The sequence below is a fragment of the Arachis stenosperma genome, chromosome 4 (assembly GCF_014773155.1).
Source record: "Arachis stenosperma cultivar V10309 chromosome 4, arast.V10309.gnm1.PFL2, whole genome shotgun sequence".
Taxonomy (NCBI): domain Eukaryota; kingdom Viridiplantae; phylum Streptophyta; class Magnoliopsida; order Fabales; family Fabaceae; genus Arachis; species Arachis stenosperma.
This window is the reverse complement of record NC_080380.1, coordinates 3015524-3027760: the sequence shown is the minus strand read 5'-3', so window position 1 is coordinate 3027760 and position 12237 is coordinate 3015524.

The following is a 12237-nucleotide window of genomic DNA, read 5'->3' as shown; positions in this document are numbered from 1 at the left end:
CAAAAGGTGTCCCAAACCAACTCAAGAGGGGAGATCTCAAACCAGTTGCAAGAGGCTGGTTGGACTTCATAGGGCGTTCTATATTGCCCACTAGTAACCGTTCTGAGGTTACTATCAAGAGAGCAGTGATGATTCATTGCATTATGCTGGGAAAAGAAGTGGAGATTCATCATCTGATTGCTTGTAACCTACAAGGCTGTTTGCCTGTTTGCTGCCTCTATTTACACAATTGCAAACAAGAATTCCACTGAAGCCAAATTGGCTTACCCAAGCTTAATCTCCTTGCTATGTAAAGATGCTGGGGTGAGAATGGGAGTAGATGAATTCATCCCAATTGAGCACCCAATCACCAAGAAGTCAATGGAAGGACAAATGCAAGACAACTCTATCAAAAAGAGGGCGCAAGAAAATTCGGAAGGTCTAAACCTTGTCTGTGGTATTCTGAGTAGGATTCAAGGATTGAATGACTGTGACGAGCTTCAAACTCCTGAGGGCTGGGCGTTAGTGACAGACGCAAAAGAATCACTGGATTCTATTCCAACCTGATTGAGAACCGACAGATGATTAGCCGTGCTGTGACAGAGTGCGTTAAACATTTTCACTGAGAGGATGGGAGGTAGCCATTGACAACGGTGAAACCCTACATATAGCTTGCCATGGAAGGAGTCTTGCGTGCATGAAGAAGAAGACAGTAGGAAAGCAGAGATTCAGAAGATAGAGCATCTCCAAAATCTCAACCTGTTCTCCATTACTGCAAAACAAGTATTTATTTCACGTTCTTTTACTTTTCACAATTAAACCTGAGAATTATTGATATCCCGACTAAGAGTTACAAGATAACCATAGCTTGCTTCAGGCCGACAATCTCCGTGGGATCGACCCTTACTCACGTAAGGTATTACTTGGATGACCCAGTGCACTTGCTGGTTGGTTGTGCGGAATTGCAAAATGTGATTGCAATTTTGTGCACCACATATGGAGCAGGACAGCATGGCATGTTAGGTGTACACATTTAAAAAGCCATGCTTAATAAAATTTCTTAATGGTGACGCTAAAATATTTTAATTTTAATACAAAAATTTTTTAATTTTGCTATTGAAATTTTTTAAGATTCTGAATTTAATAACCATTTTTATACTTAATAGTTAAATTTTTAATTAATAAAATTTAATTAATGCTTTCTTAAAATAATTGAATTGTCAATTATTTTATTTTGGGTTGTTTATTTCTTTGAAAAAAAATTACATAAAATTAAAATTGCTGAGACTGAAAATTAATGTATCATATTTAAATATATGCTAATGTGCTTTTTAATTCGTTTTTTTTTGTAATTATCAGTGTAAAAACAATTGAAATCAAATTAGTAAGAGAAAATTTGCCAATAATAGTAATGTTTTATTTTTTCTATTTATCTTTTTTTTTAAGTTTATTTGTCATAACTCTTTCACTTTATTTGTATTCTTAAAAGCTAATTTTCTTTTTTATTATGCAATTTTAATCTAAATATTGTGATTTCATTTCAATGTTATATTTAAAACAGACTATTATTAATATTTATACTTTTATATGCACTAAAACACATAAAACTCTCGAACTTTAAATTTCATACAAAAAATTCAACAAAATACTAAATAAAAATATTTCTACAAATATAATTGGGTCAAAAGAATAAAATTTTTTAAATATTATAAAATTCAATAATTACAAAAAAATTTATTTAACAATAATAAAAAAATATCCAAATGAAATTGAAATTTTAAAACACAATATGTATATATAATTTTAATTTAATTCGAGTCTCAATCTTATCTTTGATTAAAAAAAAGGAGTAGATTTTGAAAAAAAATTATTTTAAATAGGAAATTAACCTAATGTCATCCTTAGCCACTATTTTTTATGCCTCTATAAAACTCAACTAAATATAAACCTAATTTATTGTGTTACAATACACTCTTCATAAGTTCTATCATCGGAGACTAACTTGTTATTCTTTATAAACTTCTTAATTCCACAACTTATGCAAAAATATATAAATTAGTCTATAGAGGGAGAATACAAGAATAATACCCATGACTCTATTGAGCCTAATGTATCCAAGCAAAATAAATTAAGATTGGTGGTTAAAGAAGTGAGAAAGCAAATATGTCTGGCATGACCTTTAATCATGATGAATTTTCTTAATTTTGCCATTGAGCTTATTTCCATAATGTTTGTGGGTCATGTCAGCGAGTTAGCTCTCTCTGGAGTTTTCATGGCCAACTCCTTTTCTTCTGTCACTGCCATTGGTTTAGTGGTCAGTTCCTTTTATATCTCTTAACACTCTTTTTACGGTTTCACTAATCGAATTTTTCTCCTCTTCTTTTTCTTTATAATTTGAATTTATTAAAAAATATAAAATAAATATAATTCGAACTGAACCATCCCAATATTTTGTTTGGTGATAGTCATGAAAATATTTCAACACCAAACCCGATTACTCCCCTCCATGACATGGAAACTACAAGCGATTACTAATTCATCGCCAACTGTTTCTATTGAATCGACTAACCTTGTGCTCAACTCCTTGTTGGTTTCATATAATGACAGATGAGAATGGCAGGTGCCTTAGATACCTTTTATGACCAATCATATGGAGTAGGACAGCATGACATGTTAGGCGTACACGTTCAGAAAGCCATGCTTAATAAAAATTTTTAATGGTGACGCTAAAATATTTTAATTTTAATACAAAAATTTCTTAATTTTTCTATTAAAATTTTTTAAGATTTTGAATTTGATGACTATTTTTATACTTAATAGTTGAATTTTTAATTAATAAAATTTAATTAATACTTTCTTAAAATAGTTGAATTGTCATTTATTTCATTTTGTTTTGTTTATTTTTTTAAAAAAATTACATAAAATTAAAATTGCTGAGACTAAAAATTAATGTATTATATTTAAATATATGTTAACGTGCTTTTTAATTCGTTTTTTTTTGTAATTATCAGTGTAAAAATAATTGAAATCAAATTAGTAAGAAAAAATTTGCCAAGAATAGTAATGCTTTATTTTTTTCTATTTATCTTTTTTTTTTAATTTTATTTGTCACAACTCTTTCACTTTATTAGTATTCTTAAAAACTAATTTTCTTTTTTATTATGTAATTTTAATCTAAATATTGTTATTACATTTTAATATTATATTTAAAATAGACTATTATTGATATTTATACTTTTATAGACATTAAAACACATAAAAATTCAACAAAATTTTAAATAAAAATATTTCTACAAATATAATTGGGTCAAAAGAATAAAATTTTTTAAATATTATAAAATTCAATAATTACAGAAACTTTTTTATTTAACAATAAAAAAAAACATCCAAATGAAATTCAAATTTTAAAACACAATATGTATATATAATTTTAATTTAATTCGAGTCTCAATCATATCTTTGATAAAAAAAAAAGAGAGTAGATTCTGAAAAAAAAATTTAAACAGGGGATTACCCTAATGTTATCCTTAGCCACCATTTTTTTTGCCTCTATATAACTCAACTAAATATAAACCTAATCTATTGTGTTACAACACACTCTTCATAAGTTCTATCATCTGAGGGAGAATACAAGACTAATATCCGTGTCTCTGTTGAGCCTAATGTATCCAAGAAAAATAAGTTAAGATCAGTGGTTAAAGAAGTGAGAAAGCAAATATGTCTGGCAATACCTTTAATTACGGTGAATCTCCTTAATTTTGTCATTGAGCTTATTTCCATAATGTTTGTGGGTCATGTCAGTGAGTTGGCTCTCTCCGGCGTTTCCATGGCCACCTCCTTTTCTTCTGTCACTGGTATTGGTTTAGTAGTCAGTTCCTTTTATATCTGTTAACAATCTTTTTACGGTTTCACTAATCAGATTTTTCTCCTCTTCTTTTCCTTTATAATTTGAATTTATTAAAAAATATCAAATAAATGTAATCCGAACTGAACTATCCCAATATTTTGTTCGGTGTTAGTTATGAAAATATTTTAACACCAAATTCGATTACTCCCCTCCATGGCATAGAAACTAGAAGCGATTACTAATTCATTGCCAACTGTTTCTATTGAATTGACTAACCTTGTGTTCAACTCCTTGTTAGACGGGCTGCAGGGTGTTGTTTCAGGAATTGTCAGAGGATGCAGTTGGCAAAAAATAGGTACTTTTATTAACTTACGGTCATATTATGTAGTTTGAGTTTCGTCAACTATTGTGTTAGCTTTCGCCTTACATCTTGAAGTAAAGGTATGTAAATACCAAATTAAAATCTATTGTTTTTATTTGTGGACGGTCTTAATTATTTTAGATTGAGATATGCCCGATACACAAAAAGGTAAATTAATTATATTATATAATGTGTTTTAATAAGTATTATATTATTTAAAAATTAATTAAATAATATATAAATTAATGTTAAATTTAAATTATTTTATATTAAAAATATTTTATAGAATATTTATTTAATAATTTGTATATAACTTTATATAATTATTCAATTAAAATATAATATAAATTAAAATATAATTTATTATTAAAAAATTTGAATATCTATTTTTAAAAAAATACATAGACTTTTTATATTAGAGTTATGCAAAATTATATCTTCATTGTTTACTTTTATTTTTATATTTATTTTAGTTGTCATACTTTGTCTTTTTATATGGTGTTTTTTGAGTTGTAAACAATTAAAAAATATTTTAAAAATAAATGAGAATAAAATTACTAAAAGTATAAATTAGTTTTATAATTATGATAGATTTGAATATACCTATTAAAAAGATGTGTCAAATTTAAACTTATTTTGGTTTAAAAAATGAACTAGAATAAAAAATATTTAAAATATAAATATAAAATTATGAATTAATTTTATAATCATAATATATTTAAATGTATTTAGTAAGAAAATACGACAAATTTAAATTTATTTGAAGAAATTTTTATTAATTAGTACGAGAGATTAAGAAAGAAAGAGTAGCATAGTCTTATAGTATGCATAAAAAAATTAAATAATGAAATAGTAAGACTATTAATATGTTTAAGTTGTCAAATTTTAATATTTATAACTAAAAGTTTTTATAATTATTATTATAATATTTTTAATATATATTTATTGTATTTAATTAATATTTTATTTTTTAATTAAATAATTGTAGCTAAGATTTTTTTTAATTTTTTCTTAAAAGATAATTGGTTAATTTTTAGGTAAGTAAAATTACTAATATAAAATTATTAAAAAATATAATTTAAATATAATATAAAAAAATTTAAATATCAATTTTTATATAATAAGAATAAATATTCTGCAGGAACTCTGGCTTGGAATTATATGTGCTCTTGTCGTTCAAGTACTTGGTCTGATGATCATAACTGTTCGGATTGATTGGAAGAAAGAGGTGTCTACTCTTTTGTCTTTTTAGTTTTTCTTTCAAATTTTAGTTTTGCGTATTAATTACTGAAATGGTTAAATTTGTTTCTTTTTGTAGGCAAGGATAACTAGCGAAAGAGTTAATAATTTAGGACAGACAAATATTGAAAGAGTTAATAATTCATTTATCTAAAAGTTTGAGTTTATAGTATGCTACTTTTTTTTTAGTTTTTTTATGTAAGTAATTTTGTGTTAGTGATAATTTTGAACATACATTTATTTATCTATTTATATAAAAATTGAGTTTATAGCATATTATTTTTTTTATTTATATAAGGTGAGATTCAAACTCTCGACATTTGTTTAAGTAAATTAGTGATCTAACTACTAGATTATACAACTTGATTGCAATATAAAAATAATAAAATTCACATAAAAAATAAAATTTTTTATCATGTTAGTCAATTAAATTTAATATCTATTATTACTCAATTAAATTAAAAAATAACGGTTATATATAACTAATTTTTACATAAAATTATAATAATAACAATTTTTTAGTTACAAATACTCAAAATATATATTATTAGACCTACTTAATCATATTATTAATTTTTTTTTTTAGAAAAGGGGGTTAATATGAATACCCCAAACAGAACAAACAAAACAAGGCTAATCAGCTCTTCTTAGGTTTGGTTTGATAAAATTTTTTGAAGAGGTGGTTGTGTTTTTTAAAGACCATATGCTTGTGTTTGCAGATTTTAAAAGATTAGGGTATTTTGAAAGCATCTAAGATAAAAATTTTTAAAATTGGCTTATACTTTTTAAAATTTAAAAGTCTAATATAACCTCATATGTTAACTAATTTTTAAATTTAATGCTTGCATTTATGTTTATTATAATATTTTTAAATTCTAATAACTATTTTACCAAATGCAATTATTATTACTTGTATTTATTAAAAACTATTTTTAATTTGATTTACCAAATATAAATATTACGATTTTTAAAAAATTATTTTTTAAAAATTAACTTTACTCTTAGAAAATAAACATTTTAGCAAGCCTTATTCTAAGAGTTCCACGAGAATCAGAAAGTAGAGCATGTGTAACATCAGAAGGTGGCCTCTCAAACAAATGAAGACCTATCGGGAGCTCCTGACCTTTTTTAGTCAAGGTGTCGGCTACAACGTTAGCTTCTCTAAGAATATGGATCCACTCCACCTTCTGAAGACGTCTCTCCAAGATTGCTATGTCTTCCAACAGTGGTTTACACAGATGAGAGGCTGGACACCCATCTTTAATAAACTTAATGGAAAGTCCAAGAATCAGATTCAACAATAAAGTGTTGGAAATTATGTGTATTAGCAATCTGAAGGCCTTCAACAATCTCCCAAAGCTCGGCATGAGTGATGGAACAACTTTTCAAATTACACAAAAATCCAACAATATATCTGCCCAAGTGATTTCGGAACACCCCCACAGGCCGCACTATTATTGAAGGAGAGGAAAGAACCATCCACATTAACCTTCACACAATCTTGGTGGAAAGACCTAACATATGAGCTGCCTGGAGCTTCTTGTAGCAGAATTTTGTTTGAAGTTATTCTTCAATGCAGTTTGAATGTCTTCAAACCGAGCTTGAATAGTACTAACAATTGCAACGAGAAGAAAACTCTTTCCTTCAAAGATGAGGAGATTTCTATATATATAGTACCACAAAGAAGAAGCTGCAACACCAAGCTGGCAATTCCAATCACTCTTCGCTGAGAGATTACTAATGAGTCAATCTCTAGCATTGAGATTGTAAAAATTTTGAACAAACTGATGTGGATGAAGTAGATTCCATACTTGTTCGTTACCATGGGATCTCGAGTGCTCGGTGGATCGGATGGTGATGAGAAGGTTAGAGAGGGAAACACCGGGTTGATCTGGAGCGGGCGTTTGAGGTGTGCTCAGTGAGTTGATGGTGCCGGAGGAGAGGAGGACGAGGGAGGTAGCCTCCTGCAAGGACACTCCGACGGTCAAGTTAGTGTCCGTACGAGGGGATGGCCAAATGAGGTAAGATATGACGTACCTTGGGGGGAGAGCTGTCCTCTCCCCTTATATACTGTGCAGGGCGGGCCTATGGATGACCTAGCCCACTGGCCAAGGAGCTTCTATGAGCTGTCCTAGTCCACATGGGAGGAACAGGTCGTTCCAGACTTCGGGTCGGGGACTCGGGGGCGGCCCCAAGGATACCAACCCGACTGGTGACCTGGGTCGTACAGAGTGTAAGCCGGGCATGCCCCAGGTCGGGTGTTGGAAACCGACCCGTCGGACTTTTCCTGTCGTGAGGGATGGCTTGGGCCTGGGTCAGGGGTGGTGCCCCGACCCGACGACTAGTTAGGCTTCACTCTGGTCTGTAACAGTGCCCCAACGCGCCAGCCTTGAGGTTTGGGGCTCGTGGCTGGGCGCATTTGTCCTACTCGCCGGGATGGGATGTGCTCTTCTTCTCAGGAGCTCGTTGATAGCGTTTCATGTTTCTCACGCGTGGTCATCTCGTCTCTGACGCTGCCTCCTTGGCTTCTGCGCTGGGCATTAAATGCCCATCATTTTGTGATTTGAAATTTGCATGAAATGACAGGTATGCCCCTGCCTTTTGGCGCTTCTTCCTTGACGGTTACACTCTTCGCCCCCTTTTTTATTTTCACAACCTCCTCATTTCCCCATTCTTCTTTTTTCCCACTTCTATTTCCTTGAATTGCTGCTGCTTCTACTCTCTTCTTTTGCTGCTGCTTTGATTCCGTTCGCGCTTCCAGATTTTTTTCTTTCTTTCAGATTTCTACCTCAACTTCTGCATTTTCCTGGTACATTGTTTATGGTTTTCATTGCTTTTTGGTTTTCTTTTGGTATTCCTTTTGTGCTTTTTCCATGCGTTTTTCCCTATGCATGCCTGGGTTTTTGTTTGCTTTTGCTGCTTCTTCTTTTAGAGGGGGCGCCACTGGATTTTTCTTAGGTTTTGCTTGAGTTCTGGGTTAGTGTAGGGGTACCTAGGCGGTGGTTTAGGGAGTTGTAGTTTGTTTATACTGCTTTTAGGGTTCCCAACCTCCCGTTCTAACTAAGTGGTTCCCCCGCTGTAGGTATGGCTGACCGCCCTGTGCTCCAGAACATGGCTCAGCGGCCGCTAGCCGATTTTGTCGATCACTACGCCTGGGTTACTTCCGATGTGAAGGACGCCCCTTCTAAGGTCACCCGTGAGAGCCTCCAGGATCTTCGCCAGGCCGGGCTCTTGTGCGGAGGAGGACCCGAGGAGGCGTTGTACCAAGTTTACGTTCCTGCCGATCAGGAGCGTGTTTCTCAAAAGAACCTGGCCTCCCCTCGAGTTGTTGATTGGTTGTGGGTTTATAAACCCATGTTCACAACCTTGGGAGTCCGCCTTCCCTTCTCTTCCTTCGTCATGGGTTTGCTAAATCGGTGCGATGTTGCTCCGTCGCAGCTGCACCCGAATAGCTGGGCTGCTATTCGCTGTTTCAAAATGGTCTGCGAATATTTGGAGATCTCAATATCTGCAGCCTTGCGAGGTGGATCTATCATAGTCTTCTCCATGCTGCTGTTATCGCTAAGAAGGTGGAGCCTGTCTTGGGAAATATTCATTCTATGGAAGGGAAGCTTCGGAACTCCCAGAAAGATTTGACTGATTCGAGGTCCCGGGAGGAGTCTCTGAAGAAGAAGTTATCTGAGCAGGAGGAGAAGGCCAAGGAAGATGGCAAGGAAATCAATAGGTTGGTGGAGCGGGAGATCACCTTGATGAAGGATTTGAACAGTTCCCGTGGTAAGACCGCTGCTGCCGAGAAGAAGATCAAAGACTTGGAGGAAAAGCTGAAACTGGCGGAGAGCTCGGCAACGGCTGCCCGTCAGGAAGCAGCCACTCTGAAGAAGAAAAATAAGGAGATTGCTAAAGGGGCCCAGGAGGCCGTAAAGCTGACTGGGGAGGGGATTAAGCTTCAGGTTGCTGTGCTAGCTCCCGACCTCGACCTTTCTCAAGTGGGCGCTCTCAATACTGTTGAGGATGGGAAGATTGTTGACATCCTCAAGCCTTGAGATGGATTCTTCTTCTTTTCAGCTTTTATACTCCTTGCCTTTGTTCTTGTAATTTTGCTTTTGGGCCTTTTAAGGCGCCTTTGGTTGTAATGAATATTTTGATACTTCGTTTTAATTAAGCCATTTTATGATAATTGTTCACTTGCTCATGCCGTCGTGGCTTTTGCCTACTTTATTGATTTTGCTTATCCGAGCCGTCGTGGCCTTTTAATTAAGCCGTTTTATGATAATTGTTCGCTTGCTCGGGCCGTCGTGGCCTTTGCCTACTTTATTGATTTTGCTTATCCAGGCCGTCGTGGCCTTTTGGTTTACCGCTTTTATGGTATTTACCGTTTTAATCGCTTGTTGCTTTTTTACCTTTGGGTCCCTTTGGTTCCCGGGGTGATCAGTCCCGGGTTTCCGTTAGGTCGACCGCTCGTAGTTTTTGTCGTTTCATCGTATTTGGCAAAAATCTTGCAAAAGACAGAGTTGTTATATATGTATATGTAGAACTTAAAATAAAGGGGTAATGTGATACATAATTAAAGAAAATGGAAACGAAGGAAAATGGAAAAAATTAAAGTGGATGTGAAGGGGTCGTCAACCCGTCAGGTCGCTTTTTCCTATGAGTAAAATCTTTTTAGGTTTACCATATTCCATGTCATCGGCACCTCACTTCCATCTAGCTTTTATAGCTTATATGCACCCTTTCCGATGACTTCTCTGACCCTGTAAGGTCTTTCCCAATTTGCGTCCAACTTGCCTTCTCCCGGGGTTGGCGGCCCTATGTCGTTACGTCGTAAGACCAGGTCGCCTTCCCCGACGCTTCTCCTTAGCACTTTGCCGTTGTATCTTAGGGCTATCCTTTGCTTGATTGCTGTCTCTGTCAGGTGTGTCATCTGTCTTGTTTCGTCAACTAGGTCTTTCTCGATTGCCTCGTTTCCTCCCCCCAAGAAGTAATCTTGGACTCGGCTCCCCTATTTCGACTGGGATGACCGCGTCGACCCCGTATGTGAGTCGGAAGGGGGTTTCGCCGGTAGATGACCGGGGAGAGGTTCTGTAATACCATAAGACTGAGGCTAGCTCGTCTGCCCATGAGCCCTTCTCCCCTTCGAGTCGCTTCTTTAGCCCTTTTAGGATAACTTTGTTGGCTGCTTCTACCTGTCCATTGCTTTGAGGATGCTCGACTGAGGAGAACCTTTGCTTGATCCCTAGTCCTGAGAGGAATTCTTTAAATTTCTTGTCAGTGAATTGTGCCCCCATTATCTGATATGACAAGACTCCGGGATTCCGAACCTGGTGACCACTTGCCTCCACATGAATTTTTGACAGTTTGTTGAGAATATGCTGGCTAGTGATTATGCCTCTACCCATTTGGTGTAGTAGTCTATACCTACTATCAAGTATTTCACTTGTCCTGGCGCGGGTGGGAATGGCCCCAAGATGTCGACTCCCCATTGGGCGAAAGGTCGGGGTGCCATCATCAAACTAAGTTCCTCAGGTGGAGCTTTGTGGAAGTTGGCATTTCTTACATTTCCTGACGAACCTCTGAGCGTCCGACATCATCGTGGGCTAGTAATACCCTGCTCGGATGATCATCTTTGTCGGCGGCCTTCCTCCAATATGGTGACCACAACACCCCTCATGGACTTCGCTTATGACGTAGTCCGTCTGGTCGGGGCGTAGGCATTTGAGCAAGGGTTGGTGGAGCCCTCCCTTGTACAACTGCCCTTGTATGATCACATATTTGGGGGCTTCCCTCCTAGTGGCTTGTGCTTCCTTCTCATCTTGGGGTATTTCGCCGTGTTCCAGGTATCGGAAGATAGGGTCTATCCATCAGGTGGGGCTTGGGGTCTGGGTTGCACATAGATGATTGCTGGTTCAGTTGCCAGTCCTTGGATTAGAGACCTGTTCCCTGTCCCAGGCTTGGTGCTCGTTAGCTTGGAGAGGAGGTCTGCTCGGGCGTTCCTTTCCCTAGGAACATGCTGGATTATGGCTTCCTCGAAGTTTTTGCACAACTCTTTTACCTCTTGGAAGTACTGTTTAAGTCTTCTTGATGAGGTTAGCAGGGCATAAGCCAGCTTTTCCAGCTTGGTGTACTTCAACTCCGCCCCTTGGAGTCCTTTGCTAATGAAGTATATTGGGCGCTAGGTCTTATCTTCTTCTCGGACAAGAACCGCCGCCATGGCCTATGTGGTCACTGCTAGGTATAGGTACATAGGTTCTCTTTCTCTTGGTTTGCTGAGCACAGGTGGTTCTGAAAGTATCTTTTTGAAATGGCTGAACGCTTCTTCGCATTCCGGGGTCCACTTGAAGGCGATTCCTTTCTTCATTAGGTTGAAGAATGGGAGGGCCTTTTTCGCCGAAGCTCTGAGGAACCGGGTTAGAGCCGTAAGCTTCCCGGTGAGTCGCTGCACATCTTTGACACACCCTGGGCTTGTCATTTTGAGGACGGCTTCGCACTTGTTTGGGTTAGCTTCTACCCCCCGTTGTGTTATCATGAAACCTAGGAACTTTCCGGCCTCCATAGCAAACGCGCACTTGAGTGGATTGAGCCTCATTTTGAATTTCCTTAGCGCTTCGAAGACAGCTTGGAGGTCGTCTATAAGGCTGCTTGGCTCTGCTATTTTTACCAAGATGTCGTTGACGTAAACCTCTACTATCTTGCTGATGAGGTCATAGAAGACTCTGCTCATTAGTCTTTGGTAGGTGGCCCCCGCGTTTTTCAATCCAAATGGCATTACCTTGTAACAATAAGTGCCTCTTGGTGTTATGAACGCCGTCTTCTC